This window comes from Pseudonaja textilis, chromosome 1 (genome assembly GCF_049901715.1).
Source record: "Pseudonaja textilis isolate UNSWEBS1 chromosome 1, rPseTex1.2, whole genome shotgun sequence".
NCBI lineage: Eukaryota > Metazoa > Chordata > Lepidosauria > Squamata > Elapidae > Pseudonaja > Pseudonaja textilis.
The window spans coordinates 87063339-87082819 of NC_141990.1; the positions used below are offsets into that span (position 1 = coordinate 87063339).

Sequence of the window (19481 nt, forward strand, 5' to 3'; positions counted from 1 at the left end):
ATTGAGAATGTTGAAGATGTCTTTTCTGAGAAGAATCAAGGGCTATGTGTATTCCTTCTACCTGCATTGTACCCAAGCCCCACCTATTCCTTTCTTCAGCCTAGTGGATTTCAGACTCTAACCTGGAAACTACATAGAGGATTTATGGTCTGCACTCAATCTCTGCTAGGGAGAATGTGTCTACCCAATAAGTTGCCCAATGACAGGGTTCACTAATGAGAATTTAAAAGCCTTAGGTCAAGCCTAGGAAACAAAACATAGTAACAAATAAGTTACAGGATGAAACAAAAGACTCTTGAGTGATGTTATTTGGAAAAATACACAGCATGGCTGTAGGATATATGTGCAATGTATGTATGTATGTATGTATGTATGTATGTATGTATGTATGTATGGCATTCAGCTTTGTTCGGGTATTTTCCCACGTCATTGTAGTTGTGCTTTTAAAGTTGTAGCAACGTTTCGGCAGAATCTCATCTGCCATCATTAGGCGAACACAATACAGAAGCCTGATGATGGCAGATGAGATTCTGCTGAAACGTTGCTACAACTTTAAAATCACAACTACAGTGACGTGGGAAAATACCCGAACAAAGCTGAATACCATACATGTAAGTACCTGTGAAAACTTAAGAATATATATATATATATATATATATATATAGAAAGGAAATTGATAGCAAGCAAACAGCACAGGGGGCTTGAAGGAAAAACAACAACAAGGGACACAATGGGACTACTAGGCTCTATATATTTAACGTATCTAGGAACTGGTGAACACACAAGGCACAGCAAATAGTGTCTTCTGCAGGATCTTACTTGCTTTCATCAGAATTATGGAGTAAGTCAGCACTGGGAAGAGAAACAGAAGATTTCTTTTACTCTGATGACTGACTGGATCAATGACACTTCAATCTGGTCTAGCTCATCACTTGTAAGTCAGGCAATACGGGATGTGAGTAGCTAGAACCATTTCCATGGCCTTTTGCTTTTCCTAATGTACCCACCCTTTCCAGTTGCACCTCACACACTAATGTGACAGTGATGATTAGACTGAGTAGGACTTGAAGAGTGTGGGAGTTTCTTTCCAGTTGAGTTGAGCCATGGCTGCACCACCCTTTGGATGAGTGGCAGGCCATAGTTATGTAGATCTCAGAAGAGAAATTGACGCAGAACCATTAGGAGTACATATTACTTTAAAGTCATATTTACATGATCACCAAGTATAGTATATTATATTGTCACTGACAGAAAGCTGTATTGTACAAAAGATAGCAGTTGAAAATATGATCAGCTTGATTTAAATCCACTGAAAGTTCAATCTGACTAAACTTAAAAACATCTCCATTACATATGCAGGCTCACATGGACATAATTTTAGAACAGTGTGTTATAATTGGAATGCCATTTCTCTTCATATTATTTCTGAGGTGATTGGAGTGGGATAGAATAAAATTGTCTAAACTAAGGTTAGGCCTGAAAAGCCATTATTTCACCAATAAAGAATCAGATAATTATTTCAAAAGTAAAAGAAATAAACACTGATAACATCTCACCCTGGGACAATGGTGTTTTGCAGAGAAAGACAATATAATTTTTAAATGAAAATGATAGATCAAACAAATCAAATGTCCTGCAGTATAAAGCAATAAAGAAGAGGGAGATACTGTAAACTGGGATGGGTTTTTCTATGTGAACAAAGTGGTGTGATGTATCTGCCTAGGCATGCATGTCAACTCTCCCATAGACACTCCTAAGGTGTGGCATTTATTCATCTAAAGCCTAAGCCAAATGAAACACATTCCACTTTTGTACCATGTAACCAGTCAGAATAGTCGCATTCATGAAGCTTCAGCTTACAGACATAGTACTGTATTGAAAAGGCTGTTAAACTTAGATAGTTAAAACTAAGAAGGGTTTACTTACGTCTAGATGCAAGTGACAAATGGAGGAAAATTAATAACATTTTGATGAGGAGTAATTCAGTTACTGCTGAAGTCATTTCTTTCTTTTCTTCCTTGGCTAACCAGGATCTTAAGGCACTGAGATGAAATATAAGCAGAACAAGGGTGGGAAGGGGGATTGAGCAGGACTGAAATAAAGAAGAGGATAATGCAAAAAACAGATAGACAAACAAACATAAGGGATGACTTAGAGAACCATGCTCTATTGCAATCTACTATGCTACAGTACACTCCTTTTAGGTTCTTGTGCTAATACTTATTAGGCCTAACACCACACTGTATCGCAGCATATTGTATTGCGATATAAAGAATTATAGCATCATATTTTCATGTGTTACCTTTTGGACAATGAAACTCTCTGTCAGTGACAGTACAATATACTACATTTGATGATCATGTTTATTTAGAACTTATATAACTTGGGCAATTATCTCCCCTCCCCCATTCTGTTATTTGGTTTAAAAGAGTTTAGAAAATAGCACATGGTGAAAGCTAAACACTGAAGACTTGAATCAGCATAAAAAATTTCTAGAAGAGATGTTAAAACTTGTTGTGTGCTTTTGCCTTAAGCCAGGGCTGGATGAAGCCACACCTTGGTGGATGAGACTTCCAAAAAGCAACACCTTTCTACTGTGTATTTGGAAGCTATTCTCTGAAACTGCTGGGGGGCACTAAAAAATTGCAAGGGAAGCCATGCCAGTGTAGAAATCAAAGTTACAGGATTCTTTCCCATGATAGAACAGCAGTGTTTTAGAAACCGTGTAATTACGTACAAGAACTCCACCCTGTTTTAAGCCTGTTTTTAAGTTAGCAAGCAAACTTTCCCAACTGGTTATTACACAAAGCTATACAACATGAGTTAGATTTATTCTGGGGAGGAGGATCAGGGGGTGGGGATCAGGGTTTGAAGCTCCCTATTGGTCTAATGCAGTGTTTCTTAACCTTAGCCATCTTAAGGTGTGTGGACTTCAACTCCCAGAATTCCCTAGTCAGCTGACTAGAGAATTCTGGGAGTTGAAGTCCACACACCTTAACATTGCTGAAATTGAGAAATATTGGTCTAATGTGAAGCCATGTGGGCAGGAGGAACAATACAAATAATAAAGCAGATGATAATCATAAAACCCATCCAGTTTCCTATTTCTGATTCCCCACACCTTCTAGTGATGGGGAAGTGTCAAAAGCTTTGGAGGCAGAGGTGGTATTCAGCAGGTTCTGACCAGTTCCGGAGAAATTTTAGCAGAATTTTTGAGTAATTCGGAGAACCGGCAAATACCACCTCTGACTGGAGATTTTACAGTATCCTTCCCCTGCCACGCCCACCAAGCCACGCCCACAGAACCGGTAGTAAAAAAAAAGAATCCCACACCACTGCCTGCAGGTTATATATTCACAATCTGAAATAGATGAAATGCTTTGATGCTATGTATACTAGGAAATTAATCATAAATATGGATTTTTGATATGTTTTATATTGCAATTAACTCATTTTGTTTAACCCTAAAGTGGTGCAGACAGCCTCTTTGGTATAGCAGTTAAGGCTAGAAACCAGGAGACCATGAGTTCCAGTCTCTCTTTGGACCCAAAGCCAGTTGGATGACCTTGGACCAGTCACTCTCTCTCAGCCCTAGGAAGGAAGGAATGGCAAACCACTTCTGAAAAACCTTGCCAAGAAAACTGCAGAGACTTTCCCAAGAATTGGACACTATTGAACAGAAGACAAAAAATGGTGTGAAGAAAGGAAATGATTGAAATATAAGATTACTATAATGTGAAGGATAGGTAGGACACAACTGAATGGATCGGTGGTGGGCTTCAAATTTTTTTACTACCGGTTCTGTGGGCATGGCTTGGTGGGCATGGCAGGGGAAGGATACTATAAAATCTCTAGTCATAGGGGGTATTTGCTGGTTCTCTGAACTACTCAAAATTTCCGCTACCGGTTCTCCAGAACTGGTCAGAACCTGCTGAATACCATCTCTGGAATGGATATCATCATCATCATCATCAAATAAGCTGGAGAAACCATACTGTTCTTTGCAGCTTCACAACTGCAACTATTCTGTTCTTCGAGATATCCTACTGCAGATTTTTTATGTCATTATAAGGATGCAGCAAAAGGTAATGTCTAAATCAATTGTGAGGTTGCTTTCCTCACTGAATCCTACTCTTACTGAACTACTTTTTCAATCTCTATTTTCCATCTCCATTTCAGAGATAATGAATTTATCTGACTTCTTCACTAAGCCTAGTGACTCATAGCCCTACCCACATATGGGCGCTTGAGATGAATAATTTTGAAGAGATGGGTGTGACTGTTATCTGGCTTTTGGCTGATTAAAATGTTTTTTGCTTACATCAGTAAATGATAATAGCTCTCAGCCATTTACATTTGTAAAAAGTAGGGTCTTCTTTTCCTGCAAAGGGCCAAAAGAAGCAACAGTGTTTGCTCACTGTTGCTGTGAGTAAGCCCTCGGTTGGACTCTGGTCATTGCAGGTCACATACTAACAGTTGCAGATGTAGTTCAACCTGAGTTACTGGTTCTTTAGCTTGAAACCACATCAGAATGTACAATGAGACTGAAGATAAGGGCTGTTTATTTATTTATTTAACTGCCCTTGCAAAAGACTCATGGCCAACAGTAGAAAGTAAGGGATTGAAAGTATCACGCTTTAAAACAGACTAATAAATAGTTTCTTAAGAATGCTTAGGTCACCCAAATCTTTGCCAGCTGTCAAATGGCAGCTCAAGGAGAATGGTTTTTAAAACACCGTGGAATGCCAGAAGCGTAGGACCCAAACACATCCAAAGGATAGCATATTCTATAAAATGGGGCCTACCAAAGAGATGACCTGTCAGATGACCCATTCCCTCTGATCTTTTGTGGGGCAGGACCCTGAGTATAGAGACTGTATACAGATGTTCCCCATTGCATTTGTTTTCTTGTTTTCTTACTTGCTTTCCACAGGAAGACAGAAAGCAGATGCTTAAGTCATTTAATCTCAACTGGAGCTTCAGAGATTCATTGCTAATTGAAGTCTCTTAAAAGCAAAGTAATCATTAACCAGCGGTGACTACCCTGTTTCTCCAACAATACGGCCTCCCCCAATAGGAAGTCCCAGCATGTTTTATAGGCATGAAATGAAATTAAGCCCCTCTCCCCAAATTAAGGCCTATATTAAAACATGCGAAATGGGGGGGAAATGGCAGTGGGCTTGCTGTTAGGAAGTACTTTTGTTGCACACCCGGATATGGTGCTGCTTGTGTTGACCCTGATACAAAGTGCCCCACCAATGCCGAGATCAACATCCATGCCATCGCCGCCCACCTGCCCGAATATGCAAGGGGGGGGAATTAAGTCACCCCTGAAAAGACGGCCTAGCCATTTTTTCGGGGCTCAAAAAAAAATAAGACCCGGCCTTATTATATGAGAAACACGGTACATATACATACTGAAATATAGAAGAGTTGTGAATCATAATATTTATAAAGATCTTTGAGTTGCAAATGGGAGTGGTTTTAAACTGTTGCTGGCCATAAAAGATGACAATCAATTTTTGAAACAGGAGGTTTTCTAGAAGCCACCGCACTCATCTTATTAAAAACTACCCATTGGCTGAGTGCCACCAGGTAAAAAGTATCCATTGAAAGGTATGGCTAAAATAACACCCATGACATTGAAAAGGAAATGACACATAACTAAACCATATTTCAGACACCCGAGGTGGTATTCAGCAGGTTCTGACCAGTTCTGGAGAACTGGTAGCAAAAATTTTGAGTAGTTCAGAGAACTGGCAAATACCACCTCTGATTGACCCCATCCCCATCTATTCTCTGTCTCCTGAGTCTGGGTCTTCTTTGGTTGCCCTGCACAGGAGAACAGAGCTGGAAAGCAGGTTAGTGGGGTGGGGAGGGAATGGAATTTTGCAGCAATCTTTCCCCAGGAGTGGGGAGGGAATGGAGTTTTTGCAGTATCCTTCCTCTGGCATTCCACCAAGCCATGCCATGCCACGCCCACCAAGCCACTCCTACAGAACCAGTAGTAAACATTTTTGAATCCCACCACTGGGGCAGACATGATCAGAGTAACAGCAAAAGAGGAAAAGTGGCACATGTTATTGTTATAGAAGGTTTTTAAAAGCAGTATCAATAAATAAGACTGAAAACTGATGCAGATTTTTCTGTAGCCTATATTTATATATGATACAAAAGAAACAGATTATCCTATTTTTCGGTGTATAAGACGCACTTCCCCCCCAAAAAGAGTTTGGTGGAAATGTCTGTGCATCTTATAGAGCGAATGTTGCTGAAGCCCCGCCCACCTGTTGCCCCCACCCTTTGGCTTCTGCCTCCCAGCAATTTGCCTCCTTTCAGCAAACAGTAAACAGTATGGTCAGCTTCAGCACAGCCTGATTTAGCACAAGCAGCTGACTGTCGGTTGGGCCTGCCTCCTGACAATTAGTTGTTTCAGGCTGCAGAGATCACCATCGCCTATTGCCGCCTCCGCATGCCCCATTTATGGCCCCTGCACCCTGTTTTTGACCTCCTCGTGTCCTGTTTTCGGCCTCCGTGTGCCTCATTTTTGGTCCATCCCGATCCCCACCTCCAGATTGCTGGGGGCAAATATGCTGGCAATGTAAACCGCTTAGAGAGTGCTATGAAGCGGTATATAACTCTCTCTCTCTATATAGCATGCAGCAGCAATATAGGAAGGTGCTGGAGGGGTGAGTTGCCCTAAAAGATTTGGGATAAATAAATGGCCTTAAATGGTTAAAAGATTCTTTCCCCCACTCCCCGTGGACTTAAATCAGACTTAGTGTCCTCATGTAGACACTCAAAGGTTTTGTGTCTAACAAAAACACATAGCTATAGATATATAAAATTGCAGAAGAATTAAATGATAGACATAGAGGATGAGATTTTGGGTATTCCTGGAGTTTTTTTAAAAAAATGATATGAACTGATAATACTTTCTGCATCAAGGAAGAGAAATCTATCAAGGAAGAAAAATTTACAGTGGGAGACCCAACAGGACCAAGAGAGAGATTTGCTGAACAAAGTAGCTGGTGGAAAAAGCTGTAGTTTTCAAAGAGTAGCAGTCATCTCAGTGAGAACAGCTGGACAAAGGTGATAGTATCCAAGAAGCCTAGAGGAATTTTTACTCTTCCTGTTCTCCTCCTAAATTAGAAATGAGTTCAGAAGGGAAAGCAGAGAAAAAAGATGCCTGAAGGAGTCTGTTTGTTTATTCATGTCAGAAGCATGATTAAAATAAGGCATACTATTGGTATATGACATAAAATTTAAAATATAAAATACAAGATTATAATACATGGAAATTAAACAGATCTTGCCCCCAAACTAGCAACATTAATTGTGTTCTGTCGTGCTACTATAAAGTTCTCAAGTGTAAACTAATTGGGACAAAAACGGCAGGTAAATATGAGTGTTGTTTGCATGTCAATATAATCACAAACAACAGAAGCAACCGGATAGCTCCATTTGTTCAGAGTGTCCCTCGATCTTGTTGTACCCATGTGCAGTCTATTCAATACTTCCTAGCTTATGACCAGGGGTGGGATTCAAATTTTTTAACAACCGGTTCTGTGGGCGTGGCTTGGTGGTCATGTGACTGGGTGGACATGGCTTGGTGGTCATGTTATTGGTTGGGCGTGGCCAACTCAATATTACTCACATCGAGGCATGCATCTCCTCACCTGGCCTTTCATGACTGTGGGGATACTGCAACAGTCGTAAGTGTGAAAAATGGTCATAAGTCACTTTTTTCAGTGCCATTGTAACTTTGAATGGTCACTCCACACAAGCAAAGTACCAGCAAAGGGGGCGGGGGGGAACTTCAGAGAAGTTCCTGAGACAGGAAGTCTAGTGCTGCCAATAATGTAATAAGGGTTAACGGAGAGGCAGTTTCTGTAAGCAACACCAGAATGTTTCCTTCCTGCCTTCCTTACAGGATTAGGCCAGTAATTTCTTCTAACAACCAGTTCTCTGAACTGCTTAGAATGTTAACAACCGGTTCTAGCAAATAGGTGTGAACTGGTAGAATCCCACCCCTGCTTATGACAGACCCAAGTGCCAGCTCCTCTGTTGGTTCCATCCAGTGTTGGTTCTTTGTAGATTTCCATAGGCCCACTATACCTGAAGAAGTGAGGGAATGAAACAGATAAGTTAGTGTGAAAAGCTCCCTTTGAAAATATTTGTATGGAACTGCATATATATATAATTTATTAACCCAAGACCATTGTACGTATTAAATATCACTGTAAATTGAAGAGAACTGTGTGTGAATTTATGGAAAATTCTTGTCTGTTTTACCTACCCTCTAACATGATGGATGATCACCTGAATAACAACAAGGCATCTTTTCCTTCTCCACAGCATATCAGGAAGAAATGATAAACCACTCCTGCATTTTACCAAGAAAGCAACATGGTAGACAATATAAAATTAAGATATATTGTGAGACGATGTCACTTCAGGTTGGTTGGCACTCAAGGAAATGCTCAGGAGTTATTTGGAATACCAATAGTGTTTAAGATGGGGCTGTATGAAAGCTTTCAGGAAGTTTAACTGCTGATGTTAGCATATTAATAAAAGAAAATCAGAAATGTCAAAGACAGAATTACATGAGAAAGAATACAAAGATGTTCAGAGATAAATTATTATATAAGTAGTACAAAGATGTGAAAGGTTAACACAATGAAAAATGAAGTGAGCAGACTATACATTGATATCTTAGGTACCTGCAAATTAAAATAAATAGAATTTGGAGACTTTTAGTCAAGAAAAATCATATTGTTTACTACTTGGCACAAAAAATTAAGGATTAGCATTGCTTTCATGATTAGGAAAGATATAGCAAGGGCAGAACTTGGGTACAATGGAATCAATGATTAGATCAATTATTAATTAGACTTTGTAAACAACCTTTTAATTTGATGGTTATCAAAATGCTTCACCCACGAAGCAAAAGAAGGAGTTTGAAGAGTTTCATGATCAAATAAGAATGTGTCAGCAAACACGTGTCTTACTTGAACCCCAAGATGACGTGGTCACTTCCTGTCAAAATTCCCACTACTTTTATCTGTTCAACCAAATGTTTCAGATTAGTTAAGATCATATCTAGGAATGATGATTTCATCTCTTCTTCAATCTTCAGAAAAATGAAATAGACAATAAGGCCAGTGAAGACCTTTTTGAGAATTTTGCAGTCTTAACCAAATTAGTTTTGCCACAAATATCTGGGCAATTGAAGCTTCCTATTATTCCGAGGTATATTTCCCTCTGAATGTTCTGTAATCTAGACCAGGCGATAATTATCAACTTCTTCTTCCTGGTCTATTTATCTATAGCAGCACCCCCACAATGATACCTTTCTTTTTCATTTTTTACTATTCTATAGATGTTTTCAAGTGGACCTTTATCCTCAGGATCATGAAACTTCCTTCGTATACTGTCATTTGTTCTCTCTAACCTATTCTTTTTGTATGTGTTAACTTATACCCTTTATTCTTTGCATTTCACTCATGAACTTCATTAAGGCCCACTAAATATGATTTACCTTCCCATCTTAAAACTTATAATTCTTTCTGTTTATTCTGCAAAGGATTCTCTTCCAGGAGAGAATTTACACTTCTTGTCATGTTCTGAAATAAAGAAACATGATCTACAGGTTATGAGACCCGTCTGTTCCTTAATCACATGCTGAGAGAACATGGTTTATTCTGCATGTGGAATAATTCAGGCATGAAAAATATTGCTTAATTGATTTATTTCTGTTTTTCCACCTTCCTCATTCTAGCATTCATTCTCAGATTCTAAAAGGAGAGAGCAAACAAAGCAAGATGTTAGTAAGTATGGTTGACAAAACTGTGTTTGCAACTTCAGGAACAATCTAAGACCAGATAAAGCAATTTATTTCAATAATGAACCAGAACTAACTGTGTATCAATTTACAGTCGTGGATATCCTTCACAAATATTGAAGTATGCTGCAATTTAAAACAAAAATAAAATCTGAAGAAGTTATTTTGCATTCATGTTCTGTCATTGGCCTGTTTTGAGAGTGTTCTGTATTAGCATACTCCAAACCCTGAAACCTGATTGGCCCACATGGGCCGCAACCTGATTGGATAACTAAACGGCCGTGATTGGCACGCTTAGAATCAACCGCGATAGGCCGAGCCGATTGCGGGAGATTCAAAGCCCTGTCATTGGCCACCGCGCTGGGGACAGCTCCTATATGAAGGGCTGCCGAGAAGCGCAGGTCTTGTACAGAACTGTATACTCAATAAAGAGCTGAATGTTCACTTTTGGTCTCGCGTCTCTATGGGGACCGATCTACCCGATCTAACAAAGAGGAATAAGAACCAATTAGAGTTCAGGAGGTGGTTTTTTTTTTTAATGCTAACCTTTTGGTTTATCTTTTTCAAAATATCTGTTCTACTTTTTATCAGGAATCTTCATGTAGATGTTTGGTCTAGTGGTCAAGTACCAGGCTAGAAACCAGGAGTCTATGAGTTTTAGTTTTACCCTGGGCATGAAACCAGCTGGGTGATTTTAGGACTGTCTGTCTGTCTGTCTGTCTCTCTCTCTCTTTCTCTCTCTTTCTCTCCCCAACCCCTCACGGAGTTGCTGATGGGGGAGAAATAGGAAGAAGAAGCAGTATGTTCGCCACTTTGAGTTATTTATTAAAATGATAAAGGCAAGATAGTAAATAAATAAATATTGAGATTACATTTTTACAGAAAATATTTTCTATTTTGGATGCCTTTATAATTCCTGTCTGCTGAAAAATATAAACAACTGAATGCAATCCACAGTATTTTTATTTGGATTTCACTTTAGCGCAGCAATAAGATTATAAAAGCAATGGATTGGAATAAATAGCAGGCTGCAGGTTGGTACAAAACTAAAAAGTAACTTTGTGCCATTTTTTAAAAAAAGTCTTGCTTTGGAGCAAAGAAAGGCTCTTATTTTCATTACTAAATTCTAATCTACTAAATGCTACCAAATCCTAATCCTAATCACCTAATTCTGCCAAAGATAATTTCCAGGTAAAGGAACTGCCAGAAGTAGTGTTTTCTGCAACAGGAAGCCCTCCAGTGAAGAGACACACTTAAGCCTCCATACCTCTTTAAAATGCCACTTGCTCACAAAGCCTTATGCCATAATATATATCCTGCTGGTTTCCCCCTGTCTTATGTTCTCTTTGGTGTACGTTGGTTCTAACACTGGTCTTGAAATTAGAGCAAGCAGTGATGGTGGAGGTGGAATGTTGTAGCTATTTTCCTTTAAGGAGCAGTGTTTTGGGCAAGGAAATTAGGACAATTGTCATGTAGGAAGCTCATGACAGATTTGTTTTGACCATTTGGAGAGCATACAAATTCTGTTCCATTTTCCATTAAACCATAAACAAGAAAATCTTAAGTGTTCCTGTTGGATTGAGTTGCTTCATCTTTCTATTCTGCGCAATTCCCAAGCTAAATTTCAATCGTCTTTTAAGAATTGGAATCTCTAACTAAGGATTATTGTAATGGTCGTGTTCAATGCTAGGGACATGTATGCCACCTAGAGGAAATTTATTACAATGTTTAAGAAGCATAGCTGAGGTAGATATAAAAACATTCATGTGATGAAAAGGAAGGAAGCAATACTCTTAAGGTTGTAATATTGGACCTGTTTGAGTTAATGCAGCATTCCAACCTTGTGTTCCAACAAGTATTCATTAATGACAATATTTCTGCATTTAACAATAAGGAAAAAAAGTTGAAGGTAGAGTAACAATTTCTCATTTAAAAAAATAATAAACCAAGCAGAAATGGAATCCTAAACCATTAGAATATGTTTAATACACACACAAACACACACACATCACACACCACAAACAGACACAAAGCAAGTAAATAAAAATCATGTAAATTACCTCAATCCTTTTTGGAAATCTGAGACCTGCTTTTGTGATGCTATTGTCTCACTGAATTCAGGTAGGAGGAAAGAATTGCACAAAACAAAAAGAATAATTGGAGAAACATATTCCAATTATTGTTGAAAAAGAGTATTTTGTTCTATCGTTCAATACATTTTGGACTGAAATATTCTTACTTTAGCAATACTACAAGCAACAAAAAAATTGGAACAGGATAAAGAATATAAAAGAAAATTCTTGTTTTAGAAATGTATAACCTCAAAAATAATGTGAGAATACAAATTGCAATATAATCGCAGGTGTATGCATACATAAAATAGAATTATTTTATAAATTCATATACATGTATACAGTTTTATATACTGTTTACTTCCAGGAACAGTTTACAGTGATACAAGCAACGTAAAAGTATATAAAAAAGATCTAGCAAAGGATGGCTCTGTCAGTATTACCACCAGTGGTGGTATTCTACTGGTTCGGCCCAGTTCTGCAGAGCCAGTAGCAGCAATGAGCAGCGCAGACCAAACCGGTTCTCTAAGCCACTCTGCTGTTGGGCCCACCCGCCACCCGGGCTCTCATACTTACCTTTATCCTCTGAATTTGAAGTGCAGCTGCTTTGCGCAGCACAGAAGAAGCAACCGGGATAGTGCAAGCTTGCAGGAGGTGAGTTAGAATGCCTCTGCGCCTGCACAAAGTGCGCATTTGGTGCACACGTGCATGCAAAGTGTGTGCATGCACGCGAAGTGCGCCCATCGAACCGGTGACAAAAATATTTGAATCCCACCACTGATTACCACCCAACACTGAAGTGTCTTACCAAAGGCCAGGAGCTTATGGGTGTTTTCTGATATAACTTCACTTTAGGTATCATTCTATTCAATATTTTGTCTCCCTTTCTCTGATCTTCATTCTCTGCTTTCTGTATATATTCTCTGTATATATCGTTCTATTATTAATTGAAAGATAGGAAAGGGAAAGACATGGTACAAGTGCTAACGGATACAGACTAAGCCATCAGATGGCGCAACCTAAAGTCAAATGAATAGAAATAAAGACAGAAAACTAACATGATTGCATGGTTAGAACTAGTAAACAAGGCTTTATTCCTTGGAGAAAGGAACGGAAACATGAAACTAGAACAAAACGTACAAAGCTGGAACTATGCATGTAAACCAACATCTGTGAGAACCAGCACAGATGCTATAAACTATAGCAGGAGTGTCCAATCTTGGCAACTTTAAGATTTGTGGACTTCAGTTGCATCACTGGCTAGGGAATTCTAAGAGCTGAAGTCCAACAACTCTTAAAGTTGCCAAGGTTGGACACACCTGCCTTACAGAGTATAAAAGGGATTCTCCACCCAAAAGGTCATTGGAATCTCCCAATTCTCTTTTCTCCAGTTTGTAAGTGGAGAAGGGCACTCTCTATTTTTCTCCCTTTTTAACAGCTATATCATGTTTATAGGTGTGTTTGTGTTTCTGTGTGCCCTGTGGAACATTCCTTCCAGTCCTCTCTACAAGGCACAGAACTGTCCTTTGTCCATCAAATGGCCAGAAATCCTAGCCACAAGATTCATCTTCCAAGCAATCTTCTGATCTTCCATCTCCCCAATTCTGACTACCGTTCTCAAGTACAATGGTACCTTGCTACTCAACTGCTTTGAAACTCATCGAATTTGGTACTCAATGCACCATATTTGGTCCCTGTACTCATCATTTGTTTGGTATTCAATGCACCAGCTAGAACTTATCAATGTTGGATGCCTTGTGACTCACTACATTATTCCTTACGGGAAAAAATTATTTGGCACTCATCATTTTTGGTACTCAATTAGTGAGTACCAAGGTACTATTGTACATCTTCTTCTCCTTCCAATAGTCCTGCAAGTAATTGGCATCAATTGGATCTCCAATTCAAATCACCTTCCATCTCACCATTGACTTTCCTTTGCTCTCTAATGATGACCATTCCTCCTTTAAGAGCCCAATGGCATCATTTCAGGATTTTTAAGTGGAAGAAAAGTACTTCCTAACAGCAAGCCCCCCCACCATTCCCCCATTTCGCATGTTTTAATATAGGCCTTAATTTGGGGGGGAGGGGCTTAATTTCATTTCATGCCTATAAAACATGCTGGGACTTCCTATTGGGGGAGGCCGTATTGTTGGAGAAACAGGGTATATACATACATTATGTATAGCTATAGCAGCAAATAAATGGATAATACTGAATTACAGGGTCAGCTTCAAAAATTAGAGTTTGTCCACAAGATGGCAGCACTAAGCTGGAAAGAGAATTGAAGTGAGTCATAATGTACTGTACATAATTTCTTATGCAAATAGACATTTATAGTTGTCTATTACTACATAAAACGTTATAGATAGATTCCCACCCCTACCCCTCTACAAAGAAAAAATAATCTGGAAAATGAGCAAATATTGCCATGATGTTTAAGATAAGGAGGGGGATGGCAAACTTTTTGTTTTCCTTTTTCCTGTGTAGGCTACTGGATCTGTAAGTAATCATGTGACAAAGAGAAATTTAACAAGGGACACTTTTCCTACTGCCAGTTTCTAGCTTCCAGTATGAAAAGCAACAAATGAGTTTTATTTTGTCTAGATTTTTATTCCTATTCCTTCATCTTTTTCTCTTGTATACTGGGCAGTAGTGGTGAAATGCAATTGACTGATAATGCTATCCTTGTCAGCTCTTGCCAATTACATAGATTTTCTCCACAATGGTTTGGTCCTTCAGCTCTTCAAACAATGCACTCATCGCTCTTGTAATTGAGTCTATTCCCCTTGCTGTTAGTCATCCTCTTCTTTTTCCTTCCACCTTTCCCAGCATTAGAGGGAACTCCCACATTCCCTTCCTCTGTGTCAGAGATGGGTGGTTCACAGGATTATTGTCCAGGGGTGGGATTCAAATTTTTTAACAACCGGTTCTGTGGGCGTGGCTTAGTTGGTGGGTGTGGCTTGGTGGTCATGTGACTGGATGGACATGGCTTGGTGGTCATGTTATTGGCTGGGAATGGCCAACTCAATATCACTCACATCGAGGCATGCATCTCCTCACCTGGCCTTTCATGACTGTGGGGATGCTGCAACAGTCGTAAGTGTGAAAAATGGTCATAAGTCACTTTTTTCAGTGCCATTGTAACTTTGAATGGTCACTCCATACAAGCAAAGTACCAGCAAAGGAGGGGAAAAAAACTCCAGAGAAGTTCCTGAGACAGGAAGTCTAGTCCTGCCGAGAATGTAATAAAGGTTAACGGAGAGGCAGTTTCTATAAGCAACACCAGAATGTTTCTTTCCTGCCTTCCTTACAGGATTAGGCCAGTAATTTCTTCTAACAACCTGTTCTCCGAACTGCTTAGAATGTTAACAACTGGTTCTAGTGAATAGGTGTGAACTGGTAGAATCCCAGCCCTGTTATTGTCCCTTAAATATGACCAGACAAACAAACAAATACATAAATCCTTCTTCAGAGAGGTAGGTTACACAATGTGTCTGAAATAGAATAATTTGACCTATATAAAGGTCCCAGACAGTTCCTTTCTGATATCAGCTGGATGGTGGGTTGGGCTGCTTAGCATGACCAATTATGACCAAGTTAAGTAGGGATGTTTTATCTAATGCTTGCTAAAGTTTTGGTTCTTAAGTCTTGAGATATAACAGAATCCTTGCATTTTGCAACATTCAGACTTCCTCTTCTTTTGAAATGGCTATGAACCCTTGGCCCATGACACCCTTGGTTGGCAACATCTGCAAAGCCTTAAGGCCAAAGGGGATTGGAACCAGAGGTGTTTTTCCCAACACTTACTACCTCTGCCTGAGAAGGGAGATGGGATTTCCAAAACCCTGGAAATAACTCTTCCATAGGCACTAATGGAAACCTTGCTCACGGACTTTACCAATTTTGGGGACAACTAACTAAAGCATTTCCCCCCAAGATCTATTATAACAAAAGAATCTCTATAAGAGCCCAATGTCATCATTTCAGGATTTTTAAGTGGAAGAATTCCAAATTTGCTGATCAGCCATGTATTTCTGCTCTTTTTCATAATCATTTTGTATGTATAGTATATGTACCGGTATTTGAATGGAAATTAAATGCTGATGCTATAATCACAGCACAGGTATGTCTTTAACATCTCATAAGAGGAGGGAAGTTGTTGAAGCTTGACAGTCAAATCAATATATATTTATGATGTATTGTGTACTAGAACTGATAATAATTCAAGAGTGCTGTGAAGAACTTTTCCAACATTATAATGGTTTTGTTTTAAATAACTTTTTGTTGCTTCACTGCTTTCTGCCAGTAAATTCTAGTAAAACCCAACATTAGAGGTGATAGGAATGCCAAGGCATTTCATTTAAACTCTCATTGCTAATAGAGAAAGTGATCTATGCAAATATTATTTCTTAGTGTCACTTGCAAGAAAAAGACGCACAGAATCTCCAAGGTTATTTCATCTCTATCGAATGTCATTTGTCTTCTGAAAAGACAAGGTGGTAGCTGCCTCTTGGGGGAACTTTCAGGAAACTGGTTCTTTTTTTTTTTTACTCTTCTCACCCACTATCAATCATCCAAGCATTAATTTTAAATCTGTAAGCATTTCATTTCTAGATTAATCTTCTCCAAACCAGTGTGCCCGAATGTATTGAAATACAAACTTCCTACCAAGCACAGTTAGCCTTAGCATGGCCAACTGTGGCCAAATCAAGTACCGTAGTGATGTTTTATATAATTCTTGCTCAGACGTGGAAAGAAGTGAAGATTAGCAGTGATGATGCCATATGATTCATTTGGGTACAAACAACAAGTTTCTTTGTACATTTTGTTTTAAAATGTCAGCTATAATGCTGGAACTATAGCGTTGGGCTCTGATGACGATATTATCCAAACAGTTATGTCTGACTCTTGACCATTCTATGGGCCAGGTGTCTCTACATCTTCAATCCTGCACTACTTCTTCGAGTTTTTCTGTGCTTTGGGCTCTATCCCATGGGAATTTTAACTTTTCTCAAACAGCAAAGCACAGAGCAGGAAGTCCTCCATACAGTTCTTGCACTTCTACACAAAACACAATTGGGATTTGGGAGGTGTGTACGTCAGGCCATCTGCTTAGGGTTGGCCTTCGCAGTATAGGTATGCCAGCATGTCTACACATAGTTGCATAGTCTAAATCAAGCTTCAGCCTTTCAAATACAAACATTGTCCTTGCTTTGGGAAAAGAAGTTAGCCCTGCTTTAGCAACAGCACTTAGGCTTTTATAGTGCTTTCATAGTGCTTTATAGCCATCTCTAAGGGGTTTACAGAATCACCATATTGCTCCCAACAATCTGGGTCCTCATTTTGCCAGACTCGGAAGGATGGAAAGCTGAGTCTACCTAGAGATGGTGAGAATTGAACTGTTGGCAGTCGGCAGAATTAGCGTGCAATACTGCATTCTAACTCCTGCACCACCACGGCTCATTTAAGTTCTAACCTATGTACAGTATAATCTTCAAATTATTTTAATCTATAATGAACGAGAAATAAGCCAGAAGTAATTGTTGAATATTAAAGCTCATCACAACAACTCCCCATACTATGCTTTTATAGATTTTGCATTCCAAGGAGTTAATATCCTTATTAAAATTCAAACATCTTCTCTTCTGCTTCAATTACCCATGCTTTCTCCAGCTTTTGGAAAATATTACACTGCAATCAGAAAACATTAGGAAGCAATTCATGACCTTATTAGCAATTGTCAGGTATACATGGTATATTGGATGATTCCTACAGTAATAAGGATGAAACTGGTCAGGTAATGCTCCCAGTGATCAGATTTTAACTGGAAGAATTGCAAATATACTGATCAGCCATTAAAACGTAAACTAAAAACACCACCTAGGTAGATACACTATGCAAAAATGGAAAATTTCTCTGTGATAAGAGGTGTGGTGTGTAAGTTACATAAACCCTCATGCTTGGGGGCATAACATAATATAAGTTCTCTCTCATTCTGTGAGCTTAAGGGAAGACGGACCATTTATACTATTCTGACAGATTTTAATCAAAGGTAGATGCAGTTTTTTTTCCAGCCTTGGCACACAGATTTAGGACACAGGGCCTGATTATTTGAGGAACGATCTTATCTCCAATACTTTCTGCTTGCTCAATAAGACTGGGCACAGATGGCACACTTCCAGTCCCTTCAATTCAACAATATCATTTATTAGGAAGTGCACCTTCTCTGTTGCAGTGATTACTCTCTGGAAGAGCACCAACCCAAAGATCCACATTGTTCCACCCTGCAGCTATTCTACAAGTGTCTGAAAACCAGGGCCTGCTCCCAGGCCAGGGATTAAAGTGACTGTCAAGTTAATGTTTGTTTTCTTCAGATGTATTGGGTTGCTTGTTCTGAATGTACTTGTTTTTTTCCCTTTCATGTTACTGTTCCTATTGTTAGACATGTAAGCTACCCAGTGTTACTGGAAGTCAGGCAGCCTCTAAATCAAATCAAATCAATCAAAAAAATCAACACCAGTGGACTTTTCCTTAGATCTACTGTTTCTTTTAAAAGTTCTAATTAAAAAAAAACCCCTGCAGGATTTGGCAGGAATATTTTACTCTGTGTACATGACATAGGGTCACCTCTAGTCAAGGGATATGTACAATGAATGTCTGAGAAGGAGCTTTGCAATCTGGTAATCCGGCAACAAAGTTTTGTTTTTCAAAATATTTTTTAGCTTTAAAATAGAAAGGCAAACAATTTTGCAAAGAAGTATTGCCATTCCATTTATTAGCATGAGATGGGAGCTTCTAAAACAAAGGAAAAAGAGACAAATTTCTATCACTATAATAATTATTTTTTTTGTTTTTTTTATTCTTTTGATTGGTTGATCTCTATCAAACTGTTATATATTTGCATACTTGAAATACTGCATTGTGATTGGTCCTCAATACTACCTTTGGTCCGTGTTGAATACTTGTAATACTGTCTTTTGATTGGTCCATCTGACGGCGGGAATTTCACGAAGCCGTCATTGGCCGTGAGCAGCTGTTATAAAAGAGGCTGCCGCGGCTCCGGTTTTGTTGAAGTTACTAAGAGCTAAATAAAAGAGTTGAAGTCTAACTGGTCTCGAGTGTTCCTTCCCGCGACACAAACGATGACAAAATTTGACACACTGGCTATCACCCTGTTCACCTGAAGAGCCAAGAAAGGTAAATGAATTACCTTGGTATTCCAGCATGTGATGTTCTGCTCTGAAGACATTCAGAAACTACATTCCTCATCACCAGTCCTCTTCACATTTTTGGAGTACTGCCTGTCTTCATCTAGAATAAATCAAATGCAGTATTTAAAAAAAAAGCACTTGGGAACATCTTCAAAGCACTTTAGTCCTACCAGATCACTAAGCAGATACAGATTATGTCTAAAAATGATTTATTTAGCTCTAAATTATGTTTGCTTTGCTTCTTACGCAGATCCAAAGGTAAATTAAAAGAATACTCTGGAACAAAACATTCGGTAAAATATTAGCATTTGGAATTAATGATTAGAAAATGCTAACAAATAGTTTACTATT

At 38.9% G+C, this 19481-nt stretch overlaps 1 long non-coding RNA gene across 1 annotated transcript; it reads right to left on the reverse strand.

Annotated features, from left to right (window-relative positions):
• Positions 1-1974: 1974 nt before the first annotated feature.
• Positions 1975-19225, reverse strand: LOC148127713 (uncharacterized). Its single transcript, XR_015741035.1, has 3 exons — positions 19130-19225; positions 8049-8118; positions 1975-2042 (listed from the first exon to the last, which is right to left on the reverse strand). It is a non-coding gene; the product is annotated as an uncharacterized LOC148127713 (long non-coding RNA).
• Between the last annotated feature and the right edge of the window lie 256 nt (positions 19226-19481).